A 10479-nucleotide genomic window follows, 5' to 3' on the forward strand; every position below is an offset into this window, starting at 1 on the left:
ATTAACCGAAGGCTCACCAGCAAACAACAGCCATCAGCCAGTTCTGCCAAGTATCTGGCAGCTCTAGTCTTTAAAAAAGATTGTCATGATATAGGTCTCAAATTTCATTCATAATGGTCATAGCAGACTTTAAAAGTCTTTAAAAATGTGACTTGTGAAACCTGCAGAAACCCTGACTACATTATTAACTTTATTGAAGCTAAATGATGCTTTCACTGAGTGAAATATTCAAACTCACGATGCATTAGCTGCACCATGGCCATCAAATGGGAAATATTCTTCACTAGACCAAAGTTTGGTGAGCTTCACAAATCACGTCATATATGCGTTCGTTTTAATCTGGTTAGTAAAGCACAAAACCAGGATGTTGGGTAAGCCCATCCTGGTCTGCAGCATTGTGCCGTTTCTGGCTCTTTATGTGACTCAGAGGCTGCTTGGTTGGCACTGGGGAAGGCTTGGCAAACAATCAGCTGCTTCACACTGTGTGTCGCCTCTGGTATCCATTGGCAACCTTTCAAGTCAAACCCCAATTTCTATAAAAGAAAATCTCTACCCAAGCCTTTTGTCACTTTGATTTGACTTTCTGTAATTGACCTTTCGACCCCTAGTTAAATTGGTAAGTTGTGCAGCTGGAAGGTTCATTACTGCGTCAAACGTGTTGACACAAAGCAACCTTTCTGCACAGGCAATAGATCAGAAAGTTGTTTTTTGACCTTTCTAGCAGACAGTTCTTCAACTCTGCATGGAAACAGTTTGGCCAGCTTTTCATTTGCCAAACCGATTTAAACAGAGTTTAACCACCTGCATATTCACATCAATTGATGTGACAAACCCACGACAGCTATACAGCAGTAAAGAGAACCGTAGTACAGGCAAAACAACAATGTAGTGCTGCCCGTCCTACCCAAACATGACTCATTTCATTTGATACATATTTACACGGCTGGTCCCCTAAGCTTCTAGAGTAAGTGTAACAGATAGATGAGGCTTGGACCCAAATGCAGAGTTGAAGGAATTTAATGAAGACCAAAAGCAGGATATCAGAGCAAAACTCTGATAATCAGATGCTTAGCATGCAGGCCAGGAGGCCAGGAAGCAAGGAAGCCAGATAATCACAACCCCCCCGCCCCCGGAAAGTTACCAGATTTGTCGCTAGTCGCTTTTGTGAAAGAAAGTTGCCAAGGGGGTCAAAAAGGTTGTTAAATCTAGCAACAATGTTGCCAAGTTGGCAACACTATCTCCGCCATAGCGACCACTTCTGCCAGCGTGTCTGCTGACTAAATATGATATGGCCGAGTTTATGTTGTGTGATGTGATGTTAGGTTGTGGCTTAGCAAACTGTTGCTGTGGCTGAAAAGCCAACCAGTTGGGAGCAGTCATCACAAACTATAGCAAACGGACAGGGTTAAACTGAGCTGTTGAAAACAGCAAACCGTGAAACAGCGAAGCTAACGTTACGTTACTCACTCGTCCATAACGGCGAGAGCCCTCATTGGTTTTCATTCCTTTGGAGGTTTCTGCAGCACTGAAACGCCGCAGCGATGTTAACAAGGCTCCTTCTCCTTTCCCGGTCATGCAACTTCTTGTTTTGTATTTCTGTCTTTTGCTGTTTCTCTACTAGCTCTTCCTGTAAATCCTGGTTTGGCTGCCGCCTCCCCCCCCTTGCCCCACACCCATCACTTGCTTGCACACCACGCCTGTTGTCGATTGGGTGGAATGGTAATAATAAGTAATAATTTTGTGGCTCTTGCCCACCTTTCTGTTTGTTTCCCATTTACACAGCCAGGGCTGTCTAGGAACACCAGATTCTTTTTTCAGTGCACACAAGCTAGGTGACCATGAGGACACTTTTGCTGAATTTGACAAAAGGTGTATTAGATTGACATTGCTTACTACACCTTTAAGTGATTATAGGGATGTTGAGTCTATATTAAAGCGCCCATGTTGTGCTCATATTGTAGGGTGACCAGACGTCCCCGGTTTCCGGGGACAGTCCCCGATTTTGGCTACCTGTCCCCGGCTGGATCTGTCCCCGGAAATGTCCCCGGTTTTCACTGTGACGGAAAGACCCGAAATTGGAATGAAAGAAAGAAAAAACTGACAAAACGTAGCCGATAGTCGCACACCCAACACACGCAGGCTCCAGGCAGCCAGAGCCGGCGGTGCTCAGAGAGGTTTTAGAAGCCGTGTTTTACGATGCTAAAATCACAGATTATTTACATGGAGTCTGGTGCGTTTAGCGAAACGCAATTTTGCGGACTTTTATGTTTTAAAAAGGATCTTAATCTTTAACAGAAAGGTCGCCCTCCTTAGAAATCCTTTCCATAATGTCAGACACTTAGAATATTAATCTGAGTCTGTTAGCAGCTAAACAAGCACTTTTATGAACGTAAATACAAGCTGGACAATTATCCTATTAACTTCCATTGCAGCGATCTCATTTAATACTGCATCACTGTCAAAGGAAAATATGTCCTCAGTAGTTTTTGTTGTATCTGATTCTCCAGTAGCTGTTGCAGAAACAAGCCTTGAGCAGTAAAGCAAAAGCTGTCAGTAGTTCAGTAAACATTACAACATTATGAAATATTGAGACTTTCTATCTTGAAATATTAAGACTTTCTATCTTGAAATATTAAGACTATAAGGACTTTCTATCTTGAAATATTAGGACTTTCTATTTTGAAATATTAAGACTTTCTATCTTGAAATATTAGGACTTTCTATCTTGAAATATTAGGACTTTCTATCTTGAAATATTAGGACTTTTTATCTTGAAGTATAAGGATGGATTTTTTATCTTGAAATATTAGGACTTTCTATCTTGAGGTGTAGTGGAGTGGAGTAGGAAGTAGCAGCAGGGGTGGGTCTAGGATCATACCTTGGGGGGGGGCTCAGCCCCTAATAAGAACAGCTCTAGAAATAAAAACATTTTCACGAGCCATCCCAGGTGCATTTCCCCGGCTTCTGGTATGGCCTCTGAGTATCACAGACCCGTCCGTCGCTTCGTGTCCACTCTCTCTGTAAACATAGAGGCGAGCAGCGCGGCTGGTGGACTCGCTCTGCTGTGGGCAGTGACGCGTTTCATCTGTGCGTAGACCTCCGATGAAGAGCAGCGTACAGCCTCCTCTAAACTCTGTCAGAGACCCAAATGGGCCTCTGTGTCTGTCAGACGGTCTGAGGGAGATACTACCATGTCAACGGAGCAATAATATGCACAGCAGACTACACTCACCTAAAGGATTATTAGGAACACCTGTTCAATTTGTCATTAATGCAATTATCTAATCAACCAATCACATGGCAGTTGCTTCAATGCATTTAGGGGTGTGGTTCTAGTCAAGACAATCTCCTGAACTCCAAACTGAATGTCAGAATGGGAATGAAAGGGGATTTAAACAATTTTGAGCGTGGCATGGTTGTTGGTGCCAGACGGGCCGGTCTGAGTATTTCACAATCTGCTCAGTTAGTGGGATTTTCACGCACAACCATTTCTAGGGTTTACAAAGAATGGCGTGAAAAGGGAAAAACATCCAGTATGCGGCAGTCCTGTGGGCGAAAATGTCTTGTTGATGCTACAGGTCAGAGGAGAATGGATTCAAGCTGAAAGAAGAGCAACTTTGACTGAAATAACCACTCGTTACAACCGAGGTATGCAGCAAAGCATTTGTGAAGCCACAACACGCACAACCTTGAGGCGGATGGGCTACAACAGCAGAAGACCCCACCGGGTACCACTCATCTCCACTACAAATAGGAAAAAGAGGCTACAATTTGCAAGAGCTCTCCAAAATTGGACAGTTGAAGACTGGAAAAACGTCGCCTGGTCTGATGAGTCTCAATTTCTGTTGAGACATTCAGATGGCAGAGTCAGAATTTGGCGTAAACAGAATGAGAACATGGATCCATCATGTCTTGTTACCACTGTGCAGGCTGCTGGTGGTGGTGTAATGGTGTGGGGGATGTTTTCTTGGCACACTTTAGGCCCCTTGGTGCCAACTGGCAATCATTTAAATGCCACGGCCTACCTGAGCACTGTTTTCTGACCATGTCCATCTCTTTATGGCCACCATGTACCCATCCTCTGATGGCTACTTCCAGCAGGATAATGCACCATGTCACAAAGCTTGAATCATTTCAAATTGGTTTCTTGAACATTACAATAAGTTCAGTGTACTAAAATGGCCCCCACAGTCAACAGATCTCAACCCAATAGAGCATCTTTGGGATGTGGTGGAACGGGAGCTTCGTGGTTCTGGATGTTTATCCCACAAATCTCCATCAACTGCAAGATGCTATCCTATTAATATGGGCCAACATTTCTAAAGAATGCTTTCAGCACCTTGTTGAATCAAGGCCACGTAGAATTAAGGCAGTTCTGAAGGCGAAAGGTGGTCAAACACAGTTTTAGGATGGTGTTCCTAATAATCCTATAGGTGAGTATATATTACAACTCAACAAATCTCAGACAACAGAGATGGGAGGAGTTGTATTTTGACTGTGCACAAAGTTGTAAACATGAGCAGAAATCTGATGAAACACATCTAAGCTATATAAGAATGATAATAAGAAGTCCAGGGAATTATAAATTCGTTCAAATTAATTAATGTATGATTCACATGAATAAGTGCCATGTGCACATTTGAGATGGCTGTGTGGTAGCCTGCTTTTAAAAATGTTCATTATTAATCAGGGTTCTGCATGATTTGTTAAACTCTTTGATGGCTAAGGAACTTATTTTAGGGCTTTATGCTAACCAAACCGAAAGTGAGGAAGCTATATGAGACATGCAGTAGTACAGTCAAAGACATTTATTTTAATAAAAGCATGTCAATAAACTAAACATCTCTGGCCCTGGATGTGATTCTCATTTTCCACTTTGGTAAAACTGAGTTCGACATCCCTGAGTTGAAAGAAGAACCTTCAAACCAGCTCTAGCTCGGGCTTGGCAGATTGGCATTGGTTCGGTTGCCTGTTCGACGTGCTGACGTCTACGGTAAGCGTGTTGTCTCATTTCCGGGGCTCCAATCTCACGGACGCTCTTGTTCTGCTCCAGCAAAAACTAACTGAACTCTGCTTTATTGTTTAAATCTGGTGGCTAAGTGTCTGATTATATTTAAACACCAGTTATACTCAAACACTTATAGTTTCATTATCCTACTACACACCATTTAACTGCAATTTTAGAATACTAGGTTACAGTTTGTTTTACAACTGCTTACACACAAAATCTTGACATGGCAAAAGTAGCCTACACACCAAATCTCCAAGACCATAAACTGCTCCTCAACCACTCAGCCACACACACACGCATACACACACACACACACACACACACACACACACACACACACACACACACACACACACACACACACACACAAACGTGTTTGTTGGAGCTATTCATTATTTTGTTGTATATAATAGTTAATTATTTGATTTATTTAATTTCAGTTTTCCTTCATGCAGCTACATAAATTTGTTTATCATTGGTATTTTATTTGGGGTGGTTTTAGTGATTTTGTTTTGAAGGGACCAGGCAGCCTCGGTCACCAGGTGTAGTCGGTTGTGGCTCAGTGGTAGAGCGGTCGCCTGCCAATCGGAAGGTTGGGGGTTCGAAGTGTCCTTGAGTAAGACACTGAACCCCGAGTTTCCCCCTATGCTGCGTATTGGAGTGTGAGTGTTTATCTGATGAGCAGGTGGCACCTTGTACGGCAGCCTCGGCTGAATGAATGGTGAATGTATCCTGTATGATGTTAAGTGAAAACAAAGTGGCGCGAGTGGAAGGTCTTGTCTGTTTGTTTTTTTAATCTTCTGCAAAATAATCAAGCAAGTTGCCTTCTCAGGCAAGTTAGTCTGTCCTAATTTTAAACTGTTTAGACTTGAAGTGTAATCTTTAATCTGTTATATGCTGCTGATGAGGTGGCTCTCAGCTAAATCACATTTCCTTTAGCCTCAGCTGCAGCTATAGTACTGTTTAGTTATGTTTATTGGAAATACGAGCCAGTGTTGTTTTGTAATTTTAATGTGGCCACACCTCGCGTGGATTCGAACCCGCGTCTAACGCGACACGAGGCAGAGGGAAATAAACTGGGACTGATGTCGCGGTATTGATGGTGATTGTCACCCAATAATTTCCAGAATGTTTCTTAAACTACTGTGATTTCATAGATCCTTCTATAATATGCATGTATAATTATTATTCATATAATTATTCACTATGCTTTTCCGGTTGTATGACTTTTAAAATCCCTTCCCTGTGTGTCCTCCCTGATGGAGAGACAGCTGTCAGTCTCTGCATTTTTCCTCTCAGGACCATGCCATGCAGTGCCAGGACGTCGTCCCACTGTTACTGAGTATACGTTGTGAAAACTGTTCTTGTCACTTGGTTATTCTCTGCAGGGAATAATTAAATCTCACCCAAGACCAACCTTGACTCAGTTGTGCAGCCGTCTTAATTTTGTTTCAACAAAGTCTCATACTCCAAAACAGTTCCTCTCCTGCTGTACAGAAACTTCCACAACACTACTTCTGAAGGAATGTTACTTTATGAAAGGGAAATATGATGGTGTTTAAAAATCTTGCAGTGCCTTTTCCCCCAGCAAAGTCTTTATTTTTAATTCTCCTGGAAAGTTATAATGTATTACACTACCCTAATATTAAACTGTTTGGACATAAAGTGAAGCGTCGGGTCTCATAGAGACAACTCTAAATCTTCAAACAGACGTCGATGCCAAAAGACTTACAACACTTGTTAAAAAACGTAGGAAGTTTCGCTGGCCCCCACCTGGACCACAGAGAGACTGCGCTTATGACAGACATGCTAAGCAACGTTGGCTTTGAGCTTGGGGGATAGAGAGAGTAGAATCCCATTCTACAACGCTTTATCACTGCCATCTCTAGCACAGTCATGTCACCTCACTATAGCCTCACTGCTGCTCCACATCCTACTGATATTGAAATAGAATCCTACTGTATTTAAAGACCTCCAATATCAAGTGTGTTTCACTGAGGGTGCATCTTAGTTTTTTCTGTTAATTCCCATGTAGGACACACTCTCTGTTCATTCCATGTCGGACACACTCTCTCTCTCTCATAGTCACTGCAGACACTGTTTTTAGATTTTAATTGCTTTAGTTTATGAAATATCAACTTTGATTTTGCTGAGGATGCCAACTGGAATTGTGGGTAACGTGTGATACATGCTATATAAAATAATGCATACGAATTCTAATGACTCATCCATAAAATAGGACCTTTAATCAGGTATATGGTCAAGGTGAGATGGGCTAAAACCACATTTTCTCTAGCCACGGCTGCTACTGTAGGACTTTTTACCCCTATTTTTATTTACTTTGTTATTTGTCTGCTTAAAATAAAAGCCCGTTAGATTGTGTTGTCGTTTTGTTATTTTTTAATCTGGCCTCTACTCGCTTAGAATCGAACCTCATCTGAAGCGCAAATAGGCAGGGAGAAATAGCCTGCATTACCAAGTTCAGCCACAACGAGGAGTCAATGGGCAGGTGGCGCTGTTTCAAAAATGACTCAGATCTGATACTACTGGAGCATCATCGTTGACAGTTTTTACATCTGCTTACACACGTTATCAAAACTATCTCTCCGCTTTTCAGAACTGTAGACACAAACGCAAAAGTCCTCACATCTCTTCAAAATGAAACTAAACACCTTAAAATGTCATAAACACATCTCAAAAAGAAGCATTGTATCTAATGGCTTTTTATCATAACAGTCGCTACATTTATGGATATATCATGTAGGGCCTACACCCTGTTGTTCCAAATCTAAAGCTATTTTGTCTTTCATAGGCTTATATCTACATATCATTAAAGAACACGTTTGTGTGTGTGTGTGGTGTGTGTGGTGTGTGTGTGTGTGTGTGTGTGTGTGTGGTGTGTGTGGTGTGTGTTGTGTGGCTGAGGCTGAGGAGTAGTTATGGTCGAGGAGATGTTTACATAATTGGCTGTTATGTTTTCCATGATGGATGTTGAAGATGAAGAACAAGACTTTCAAACGAGTTATAATTTAGTTCAGGTTAGGATTAATTAACAAACTTAATCAAACATGGCGGACCCCCCCCCCCCCCCTCGGCCTGAGCCTCCAGGAGTATTGAGTATTATTATGACAGGAGGAGTGGCTTCATGTAGACTAACATCTTCTTCATGGCCCGCCCTGTTTCAGTAAGACAGAATAGATATATGTGATTATCTGATATCAGATCGTTTACTAGTTTACTTTAGAAGACAGAGATTTAATATTTAATAGTCCACATCTAATTTCCCTATTCTGTTTATCATTGCAGTGGTAGTTTTACATCCAGTTAGGTTAGTATGTCCCCTCGTTGTTTACCTTTGATCTAACCGATCTGAGTCGGGGACAGACCCCGTGGTTATTAGACTATGAGTGGGCGACTGCCCAGTGGACGCTGCCCCTCTGATCACTAATATCAGACTGGGTTGTCCTGGTTTGGCCGATACTAGACTCGGTCAGGCTTTTTGATATGAGAGCGGCTCCGTCCGAAGTGGGGCTAGAATAAACTACTGAGTCCCACATTGTTTTGCATATGCACAAATTGACTCAAAATGAATTTGAGTGATCCGCGATTTGCTGAATCGGGAATCATTACCACCTACATGGAGTATGATCTTACTGTATTTACGGTATCTTTAGCCAGCAGCTTTAGATGAGATCCTGTATCGCCGCTCTGGCCCCAGGGAGGGACACACAAGACCGCGGCTGCCGGACCAGCCAACTTCACGTTCCGCAGTATAGAGCTCCCAATAACCAGAGTGGGCTTCTCAGCCGGTGTGTTACCGAGCTAACGCTACGCTTCTTCTGGTCTAACATTTGATACACAGAGCAAGAGAGAGAGCAGGACAGGGACCATTGCTAATGGCTAAGCTGGAGTAGCTAACAGCGTTCTAACAGTGGAGATAAGCGAGGGAGTCGCTGTAACGATCAAAGTGCAAAACGGCTGACATCATTTTATCAATGCAAGATGATTAAAAACGTTATGGGAACAAAACGAAAATATGAGGACACTGCTGGACAACAGGCGCACAAAAACCCACAATTTTTTTTTTTTAATCACGAGCCAAAGACGGCCATAGGCTACAGTTAATTCAGTGTCACAGAGAGAAGGGCACCTCCAGGTAAAGCACTTCATCAGTAGGCTACATGCTGCAGGTTGCAACGCCACAACACTCGGAGCCAACCACAACATTGTGCGAATTACGCCGCGCTTTTTGGCGAAACTCTCCAGGGTCCTAATATCACATTGTTAGTTAACAGGCACGTGACTGCAGGCTCAAAGTGGCGCGAGTGGAAGGTCTTGTCTGTTGTTTTTTATCTTCTGCAAAATAATCAAGCAAGTTGCTTCTTAGGCAAGTTAGTCTGTCCTAATTTTAACTGTTTAGACTTGAAGTGTAATCTTTAATCTGTTATATGCTGCTGATGAGGTGGGCTCTCAGCTAAATCACATTTCCTTTAGCCTCAGCTGCAGCTATAGTACTGTTTAGTTATGTTTATTGGAAATACGAGCCAGTGTTGTTGTGTAATTTTAATGTGGCCACACCTCGCGTGGATTCGAACCCGCGTCTAACGAGACACGAGGCAGAGGGGAAATAAACTGGGACTGATGTCGCGGTATTGATGGTGATTGTCACCCAATAATTTCCAGAATGTTTCTTAAACTACTGTGATTTCATAGATCCTTCTATAATATGCATGTATAATTATTATTCATATAATTATTCACATGCTTTTCCGGTTGTATGACTTTTAAAATCCCTTCCCTGTGTGTCCTCCCTGAAGGAGAGACAGCTGTCAGTCTCCGCATTTTTCCTCTCAGGACCATGCCATGCAGTGCCAGGACGTCGTCCCACTGTTACTGATGTATACGTTGTGAAAATGTTCTTGTCACTTGGTTATCTCTGCAGGGAATAATTAAATCTCACCAAGACCAACCTTGACTCAGTTGTGCAGCCGTCTTAATTTTGTTTCAACAAAGTCTCATACTCCAAAACAGTTCCTCTCCTGCTGTACAGAAACTTCCACAACACTACTTCTGAAGGAATGTTACTTTATGAAAGGGAAATATGATGGTGTTTAAAGATCTTGCAGTGCCTTTTCCCCCAGCAAAGTCTTTATTTTTAATTCTCCTGGAAAGTTATAATGTATTACACTACCTAATATTAACTGTTTGGACATAAAGTGAAGCGTCGGGTCTCATAGAGACAACTCTAAATCTTCAAACAGACGTCGATGCCAAAAGACTTAAAACACTTGTTAAAAACGTAGGAAGTTTCGCTGGCCCCCACCTGGACCACAGAGAGACTGCGCTTATGACAGACATGCTAAGCAACGTTGGCTTTGAGCTTGGGGGATAGAGAGAGGTAGAATCCCATTCTACAACGCTTTATCACTGCCATCTCTAGCACAGTCATGTCACCTCACTATAGCCTC

Source organism: Etheostoma spectabile, chromosome 4 (genome assembly GCF_008692095.1).
Source record: "Etheostoma spectabile isolate EspeVRDwgs_2016 chromosome 4, UIUC_Espe_1.0, whole genome shotgun sequence".
Lineage (NCBI taxonomy): Eukaryota > Metazoa > Chordata > Actinopteri > Perciformes > Percidae > Etheostoma > Etheostoma spectabile.